Raw genomic sequence first — 9,288 nt, 5'->3', positions numbered from 1 at the left:
GTTTATGGTTTAATTTTTGGAAAATTTGTCTAAGTCTTTGGAATTATTTGTTTGGTTTTGGTTTGTTTTGAACTATGGATGATTATTTTATGGATATTATTTCTCGAATTGATTAATTGAATGAATGGAATCATATCTATACATGCGACCGATTCAATTAATTTATTTCTAGGTATGACTAGTGGGGAAGTTAGTTGTCTAGCTGATAGCAACTATGCACACCATACTACGTGAGAAATACTATTTTACTAACTTCGTACCTAAGAATGCACATCTGAGAACCTTCTCAAGCCTATCCAACCTGATAGAAGGATACGACAAGGCTTGTAAATATTGTCCAATGGTACTGAATTAACGATTAAAGAGACATTATATTCTCCACGTTTTGGAAGAACGTTGCTAATTTTAGAGATATTCGAGATAATCAATATCATGTTGAAACCATTGAAGAGAATTTTTCTGAATTTCTTTGTATCACTTCTTACGAATATGGCTAGAAGCGTATTCACGAGAAGCTGGAACGTCTCCCAAGTGGGTTATACATAACAACCATTCGAGCCCTCGAGAAACACTATGTGGTTGGCCCTATGGATGGGTTTCAGGACATTCTCCTGCTTTGGAATGATCGAATGGGACACCCCGAACAAGATATGATGCGCCATATCCTTAAAGTATCTCATGGGCATTACTTGAAATCTTATCTTGGCCATCCGCTTTACAAAGCATGCTTCCTGGGGAAGTTGAACATTCAACCCACAATTACAAAGATTATTCACAACCCCTCTAAGTTTCTTAAGAAGATTCAAAAGGATATTTGTGGACCTATCCAACCAACATGCAGACCATTTAGATACTTCATGGTGTTGGTTGATGCATCAATACGATGGTCACATGTCTGCTTATTATCCAAATGCAATGCCACATTTGCGAAACTCCTAGCACAAATTATTATGCTTAGGGCTCACCACCCTATTATTTGATCAAGTCGATTTGACTAGATAATGCTGAAGAGTTTACGTCACATATTTTTGACGATTATTTTGGGATTGATGTTGAACATTCTGTACCCCATGTTCCCACCCAAAATGGCCTGGAAGAAGCTTTCATAAGAGCCTTCAAACGATACTTCAGACTTTGATTATGAGAACTAATTTGCCGATATCTGCCTGGGGCCATGCAATATTGCATGTAGCTATGTTGGTTCACCTGAGGCCCATGGCTACCCAACCTTATTCACCATTACAGTTGGTTACTGGATGCGAGCCTGACGTCTGGCATTTACGTGTGTTTAGGTGCGCAGTCTTTGTGCTAATAATGCCATCACTACGTACCAAAATGGGTCCTTAGAGAAATATGGGAATCTATGTCGGTTATGATTCGTCATCCATTATTCGTTACTTGGAGCCCTTGATAGGAGATCTGCACGCTTTTGCAGATTGTCACTTCAATAAAACAGTCTTCCTGTCGTTAGGAGGAGATAAGATCACTAACGTTCCTGTAGAACACTGCGAATTGTCGTGCATTACTCCCACTATGTCTCATTTAGTTCCTCACACCCCTCATATTAGTGTAGATATTATGATTTGTTTTAAAAAAAAAAATAATAAAAAGAAACAAAATTGTAAATTGATACAATATCTCATCTAAAAAAAAAAATTTGATACAATATCAAATTTCATTGTGCAATGTGCATTTAGGTCATCGAAACGCTTCATGAAAGTATTTCTCGAAGTATTGTCAACAAAAGTAATCTCAAACTGGCCATTCGTGACATTTTGGTCCATCGGTACTTGGTCTATATGCTCTATTGAAAAAGATTATGAACTTATTGTGGTCAAGGCACATTACTACGAAACCATTTATTAGTGTCACTATGATAATCGACAAGGAACGTATATTACTGTCGGACTTTAAGCAAAATCCGACAGAAAATGGATGCAATGGCGGATATAATAAGCGACAGAATTGCAAGAGTCAGGAAATGAATTTTCCGACAGAAAATACTCTAAAACTGACAGAAATTATGTCAGATATAACCGACACAGAATTTATTAATAATGAATAAATAAAAGCATTATCTGTTGGATAAAACCGACAGAAAATATATTAATAATAAAAAAAATATAAACCACTTTCTGAATCATTTCTTTCCCTTTCAAGTTGGCCTCCCCTACATTCATTGCATTTTCCAGCAAACGGATCTCAAGTATTCCTGCAACAAAACAACCAGCGAATGGATCCATGAGCACCCTACACAAACTACCCCCAAACTTTATCATTCTTGCAAATCAACAGATCTTCGACATGCAAAACCAACACAGTCAACTGAGGGCTTTAATTTGGATTTTGATTTCTGTTTTGTCTCTCTTGCGTAATGCAGTATCCAAGCTTTGGAGTCCGCTCTTGTGCATACATCAGAACACGGATGAGTGTAAAAATCACATCACAAAAAAACTTTGAAAATAACATTAGAACCGAAGTTTGGGGGTGATTGTGTTTTTACCTACAGATAGGGGAGTCTTGGACAATCCGCCATGGATCTGGAACTTTTGGGTGTTGGTGCGCCTCCCTTGTTGTAGATCCGTGTACTCTCGCAAAAAAAAAAAAAAAAAGTTGCATGGATGTGTTAGTTCTTTGATTTTTCCATGACAATAAACTCAATAGAACTCCATGGAAGCAAAATGAGATTTTTACCTTTGACTTAGGGGTTTCGCTACCGAGATCCAGTGCAGATGATGGCTTCCATGAATGGGACCAAGAGCCATGGCAGCATGTATTACAGTTTTAGATCGAGAGAAATGGAGGCGAAAGGTTTGTGTTGAACAACAATGAAGACTAGATTGAGTGTAGGTCGAGAGTTATGAAGACATTTCTCATGGTTGATGGAAGAGCGGCTATGGCTTCTACCTAAGGTTTGTGTTGATTTGAGAAAGGGCTGAGAGAAATGAGAAGACCTTTTTCGGTTTCTAGAGAAAGAAGGACCTAGGGTTTATAATTACACTTAGATGAAAGCAATGAGAGAAACCTATGGCTTTTCATTTGGAATCCTAGGGAGATCCTTTTCCTGATGTACGATATGTGTGCGCATCCTAAGCTTCTAGGCTTACCAAGGACAATGTGGACATTCGCAGAAGGAAAGAGTCGTGTGGGCTCTGGGCTCGAGGTCATCAAAAGTTGAATTGAGAATGAGTGAGGGTTTTGCTTTGTTCCTGTTGGTTATATCCGACAGGACTATGTGTTTATTTATTTATAATCAATATAACATTTTAAAATAATCAAATAGTCAATTTATGTTGGTTATAATAACCAGAATACTAAATATAATAACCGCCAGAAACTAAAGTAATAAAATATTCAATTTTTGTCGGTTATAACCGCCGCCATTAACTTAAAAACTGGTGGAATATGTTAAAAATATTAAAAAAGAAAGAATTCAAAAATATTGGCGGTTATAATAATTTTATGGCGGTTGCATCCGACACTAAATATCCGTTAGGAATTTATGTCGAATATAACCGACAGGATTTCATTGTTATTCGACACTAATTGAACGATGTGTCGGATATCTTTTATCCAACGTAATGGCTTATTAAACCGCCATCATCATTCGACATCTAAAACTAATATTGTAGTAGTGGCAGTCACTAATTTTATCCCATAAGAGGACAATTGGTGATTAATAGGAAAATAATAATCTTTCAAATGAATTAGAATAACAATTAGTATGCTTAGCAAAATGGAAATAAGAATTAATATGAATCTATAATTATGGTTAACTGCTGTAGGCCATTGTGTGTTATATTATTGTAATTAACGTTCCAAATTAGTCCACATCCCTTCTTGTTTGGAAAAGATTTTTTAAAGTACGGAACATGGGGCGATACGTCTTATATTATTATATAAGTGAAGAATAGTTCATTGCCGCAGTTGTCTAGTTGATAATCCTATAAACTAGTAACATATACTATACGATCTTAAGGGTAAGGTCTCTTTGAATCAAACTCTCTATTGCCATTATTCTTGAATTGCTCGTGGTGTAGGGATGGGCAATGGTTATGAGGGTGGATAATTGCAATTATTTACCTATTACCGTTTAAACTTTTACTCGCATAACTGTTTACCCTTTGGGTAATTGCATAAACGGTTATACCTATACCCATAACCGTTTATAAACGGTTAGCCATACTTATAACCGCGTACCCATTTAACTATAACTGCATTCCCGTTTTTAACCCGTTTATCCAATTTTAACTCGTTTACCCCTCTTATACACGTCTACATGTTTTTTAACAACTTAAAAATAAATAAATAAAAATTTGTCTTAATTTTCTTTTTCTGATGATTAAACGCAGTCATATTTGACAACGAATCGTTTATATTTTTCTTACCTAGCGTCCGAACATCAAACATTAATTTATAGTCACAATAACATTTTGGAAATGAATTAACAAAACATCCATATACATGATCATGAAACATTGATTTATAACCGCAATTAGCAAGGCGAACGTAGTTATATATGCAAGAAACACGTCAATAATTTAATTCCCTTCTAACCAACATATGTTTAACTTTAGCATGCAATGCATGATAAATAAACTCAAACTCAGAATTAGTAAGATCTTTCTGACCTTAAAATTTATTAATTTAGGGTTCTAGATTTTTTTTTATTTTTTTATTTTACATATATTAAAATAAACGGTTAAATGGTCCATTTATAACCGCTAGTAATACTCTCAATCACTTATTTAAATTGCATATATAAATGGTTATACCCATAACCGTTTATTTATCTCAATGGTTACCGATAACCGTAATTATGAATTTTAAATGGGCAGTTAACCATGCTTACTCATAACCATGAGTATTTGCCTATGCCTACTATGTGTATAAAGTTAGTCTATATATATGAACAAATTAAATTTTCCATTCATTAATTGTAACAATTACATGAAATATCACTAAGGATGATTAGCTATTAAGTACGACATATTTCCAACGTCAATCCATTAACCATTTTCTTACCAAGACTTTGGGTTCGGATCCATATATATATAAATTTTTAATGTACGAAAAAAAGAGAGAAATAAATTTGAAACTAGACTAGACCGTTAGTTTACAAACCATAATTTTCTCCGGGAAAAAAAAAAGAAGAAAAATTGATAATCGTATAAGTTTGTACCTATCTGTTTTACATAAAAGTGTATATTAGTAGGGCTATCTAAGACTACCTTCATTCTTTAACCCTTTCCTCCAACTGTTTCTACCCATCTCTTTTACATAGAAGTATATTAATAGGGCTACCACCTTCATTCATTAACCCTTTCCTCCCAACTGTATGATGTATTGTTGAAAGATTTAATTGCTCATCTCTCTCTCACACAGTACAACTGATATTTTGAAGAAAATGCCATCATATACGATCTTAAGGGTAAGGTCTCTTAGAATCAAACTCTCTATTACCATGATTCTTGAATTGCTCGTGGTGTAGGGATGGGCAATGGTTATGAGGGTGGATAACTGCAATTATTTACCCATAACGGTTTAAACTTTTACTCGCATAACTGTTTACCCTTTGAGTAATTGCATAAACGGTTATACCCATACCCATAACCGTTTATAAACGGTTAGCCATACTCATAACCGCGTACCCATTTAACTATAACCGCATTCCCGTTTTTCCATTTTTAACTCGTTTACCCCTTTTATACACGTCTACATGTTTTTTAACAACTTAAAAATAAATAAATAAAAATTTGTCTTAATTTTCTTTTTCTGATGATTAAACACCGTCATATTTGACAACGAATCGTTGATATTTTTCTTACCTAGCGTCTGAACATCAAACATTAATTTATAGCCACAATAAGAATTTGGAAATGAATTAACAAAACATCCATATACATGATCATGAAACATTGATTTATAACCGCAATTAGCAAGACGAACGTAGTTATATATCCATGAAACACGTCAATAATTTAATTCCCTTCTAACCAACATATGTTTAACTTTAGCATGCAATGCATGATAAATAAACTCAAACTCAGAATTAGTAAGATCTTTCTGACCTTAAAATTGATTAATTTAGGGTTCTAGATTTTATTTTTATTTTTTTATTTTACATATATTAAAATAAACGGTTAAATGGGTATCCATTTATAACCGCGAGTAATACTCTCAACCACTTATTTAGATTTCACATATAAATGGTTATACCGATAACCGTTTATTTATCTCAATGGTTACCGATAACCGTAATTATGAATTTTAAATGGTCTGTTAACCGCGCTTACTCATACCTATGAGTATTTGCCTATGCCTACTATGTGTATAAAGTTAGTCTATATATATGAACAAATTAAATTTTCCATTCATTAATTGTAACAATTACATGAAATATCACTAAGGATGATTAGCTATTAAGTACGACATATTTCCAACGTCAATCCATTAACCATTATCTTACCAAGACTTTGGGTTCGGATCCATATATATATAAATTTTTAATGTACGAAAAAAAAGAGAAATAAATTTGAAACTAGACTAGACCGTCAGTTTACAAACCATAATTTTCTCCGGGAAAAAAAAAAAGAAGAAAAATTGATAATCGTATAAGTTTGTACCTATCTGTTTTACATAAAAGTGTGTATTAGTAGGGCTATCTAATACTACCTTCATTCTTTAAACCTTTCCTCCAACTGTTTCTACCCATCTCTTTTACATAGAAGTATATTAATAGGGCTACCTAATACTACCTTCATTCATTAACCCTTTCCTCCCAACTGTATGATGTATTGTTGAAAGATTTAATTGCTCATCTCTCTCTCACACAGTACAACTGATATTATGAAGAAAATGTCATCATATACGATGGCCCTCACTACTGTTCCTGTCAATTAAGGGCCCTTTTGACAACTACGGTTTCCATTAACATCAATATGTCCATCTCTTCTTGCTTTCCATTAACATCAATATGTTCCCTTTGTCGACATAGTGAGGAAAAAATGAACCGCAAACTCATCTGAGATTAAATTCCCGACTAATCTAGCAGCTTACAGAATATAGATTCTATGAGCTCGTTTCATGTCTTGGCTTCGACAATCCACTAGATTCAATGAATGTTAAACAGAAATATATACATAGACGTCAACTAACATATTTTTTCGAATCCTACCATTTTTGTGGGGATTCGGAGAGAAAGTTTTCTTCGTGATTTCTCTAGCTTTTACTTTCACTTGGACAAAGTATGCAATTTGGCATCCATATTTGCAATCAACGTTCATTGAATTTAATAAGTTGTTCAAGCCAAATCAATCTTAAACATCAAAAGAAGCCTATGTCCAATACTGGAGGAAATTAGGAATTTTGTATCAAACGTTACTAGCTATGTGTGAAGCGTAGTAAGAAGATAGACAAATGACTACGCAAGGGTAGATAATATTATTTGTTAAAAAACAAACAAGTAGGGGTAGGCTTGGCTGCTTATAAAAAGTCAATTTTTCCTTCTAGCAGCGACACTCCCAGAGCTTGAAAATGACTTGGGTAATATTTATTGAACTTGGAAATTAAAGTTTTTTACACATCGCCACGAGAGCTACAATAGTAGAATTTCTCTCTGCTATTAAGTGGGATGTCTGATGTTTGACTCCATGAATAATGACTTAGTAATTTCGATACTAAATTATGAGAAGTTCATAGTAAAGCTCAATCATCACCCCACTTGTTATCGTTGTATATAGAAAGGAAGAAAAAATCTACACATCGAAAGCTTGATTACAAGTCAATATATGTGACAACATAAAACAATGAAAATATATATTTAGCATTCCTAAATTAACATTAATTTTGAAAAAGAAACATTTACGTCTTAAAGAATATGGAAAATGATCATTTTTTTTCTTGGGGATTCTAGGGATCTCGTGATCGTTCATCGTACATCGTGCAGTCAGTTTTCGTTAGGTACTATTTATATTTAATTTTAAATTTTAAATTTTGAAATGATTTCTAACCGCACGATGTACTATAAACGATCACGATCATGGAATCCTTATGAATTCCAGGAAAAGGATCCGGCCAGGATCTTTTTCCATAGAATATGATGATAAAGTTGCAAATAATTGGTCAAATACAGAGATCTTTAGCCTGCTGGTCACAACTTAATCAATATTATAATTTGCAATTCTTTAGCTTTACCATCCATCGTAGTTTAGAGCATCTCTAAAAGATATGTCAAATATAATATGTCAAAATTTTATTTGATGACTGATGTGACAAATTGCATACAAGGGCTAAATTTTCTTCTTTTCCAATGAATATGTCAAATATTTATTTTATTATTTTATTGGGCCTAGAGTTACATTAACTATTAAAAAATAATCAAAATTAGTTTTAGATTGTATTATATTGGTTGTTAATGGGACCTGTTTGTACCATACTTAACCAATCCCGAAACTACTAAGCACCGGTCAACAACATACCGTCAAGGACCCACAAGACTTTTCCTCCAACCAGGAGGCCAATCACAACACAACACATGTTGGTATCCGAAGCCAATCACAGCGTGACACGTGTCGATAGCAAAGGCCAATCACAGCACGACACGTGTCAATGTCAGAACAAAGCTAGAAACTCTCTTCTATAAAAGGGGATCATTCTCCCACAATAATTCCTAATGTCATTTGTACTAAACTATTCACTAGAACTCACTAAAAGAGAGCTTGAACCTATGTATTTGTGTAAACCCTTCACAACTAATGAGAACTCCTCTACTCCGTGGACGTAGCCAATCTGGGTGAACCACGTACATCTTGTGTTATTTACTTCCCTGCCTCTATTCATTTAAATATTTATCCACACTAATGCCTAGAGCAACCTAGCGAAGGTCACAAACTTGACACTTTTTGTTGTACCAAAGTCCTCGCTGATTTTGTGCATCAACATTTGGCGCCGCTGTGGGAATCACACTTATTCTTACTCTCTCCAGCTTTGTCAAGCTGGTTTCCACCATTCACACACTTTCTTTTGACCAGACACCCCTCTCCAACATGGGGAATGAAGGGAGCCATAGCACGCAGAACGACACCCCCCTCGCACTTAGTCCAAAGCAACGAAAGAAGAACGAAAGAGGTTTGCTCTTCAGGCTAAAGTCAATGAGCTAGAGGCTCAGAACAACAAGATAGCGATAAAGAATGAGATCCTCCAGGAGCAGTATGAGAAGCTCTTTGGAATGCTCTATGAAGCTAGGCATACTTAAACACACAAACTCATCGCCCCCGGGGAAGTCAA

The 9,288-nt window shown here is 34.6% G+C and overlaps 1 long non-coding RNA gene across 1 annotated transcript; it reads right to left on the bottom strand.

Moving 5' to 3' along the window:
- Positions 1 to 2,086: 2,086 nt before the first annotated feature.
- On the bottom strand, positions 2,087 to 3,009 carry LOC137731997 (uncharacterized). The gene is made up of 2 exons (XR_011068298.2): positions 2,504 to 3,009; positions 2,087 to 2,402 (listed from the first exon to the last, which is right to left on the bottom strand). It is a non-coding gene; the product is annotated as an uncharacterized LOC137731997 (long non-coding RNA).
- Between the last annotated feature and the right edge of the window lie 6,279 nt (positions 3,010 to 9,288).

Source organism: Pyrus communis, chromosome 16 (genome assembly GCF_041283825.1).
Source record: "Pyrus communis isolate YQ-2024b chromosome 16, ASM4128382v1, whole genome shotgun sequence".
Classification (NCBI taxonomy): domain Eukaryota; kingdom Viridiplantae; phylum Streptophyta; class Magnoliopsida; order Rosales; family Rosaceae; genus Pyrus; species Pyrus communis.
Note: the sequence above shows the minus strand (reverse complement) of the source record. Positions and strands in the feature narration are given on the sequence as shown.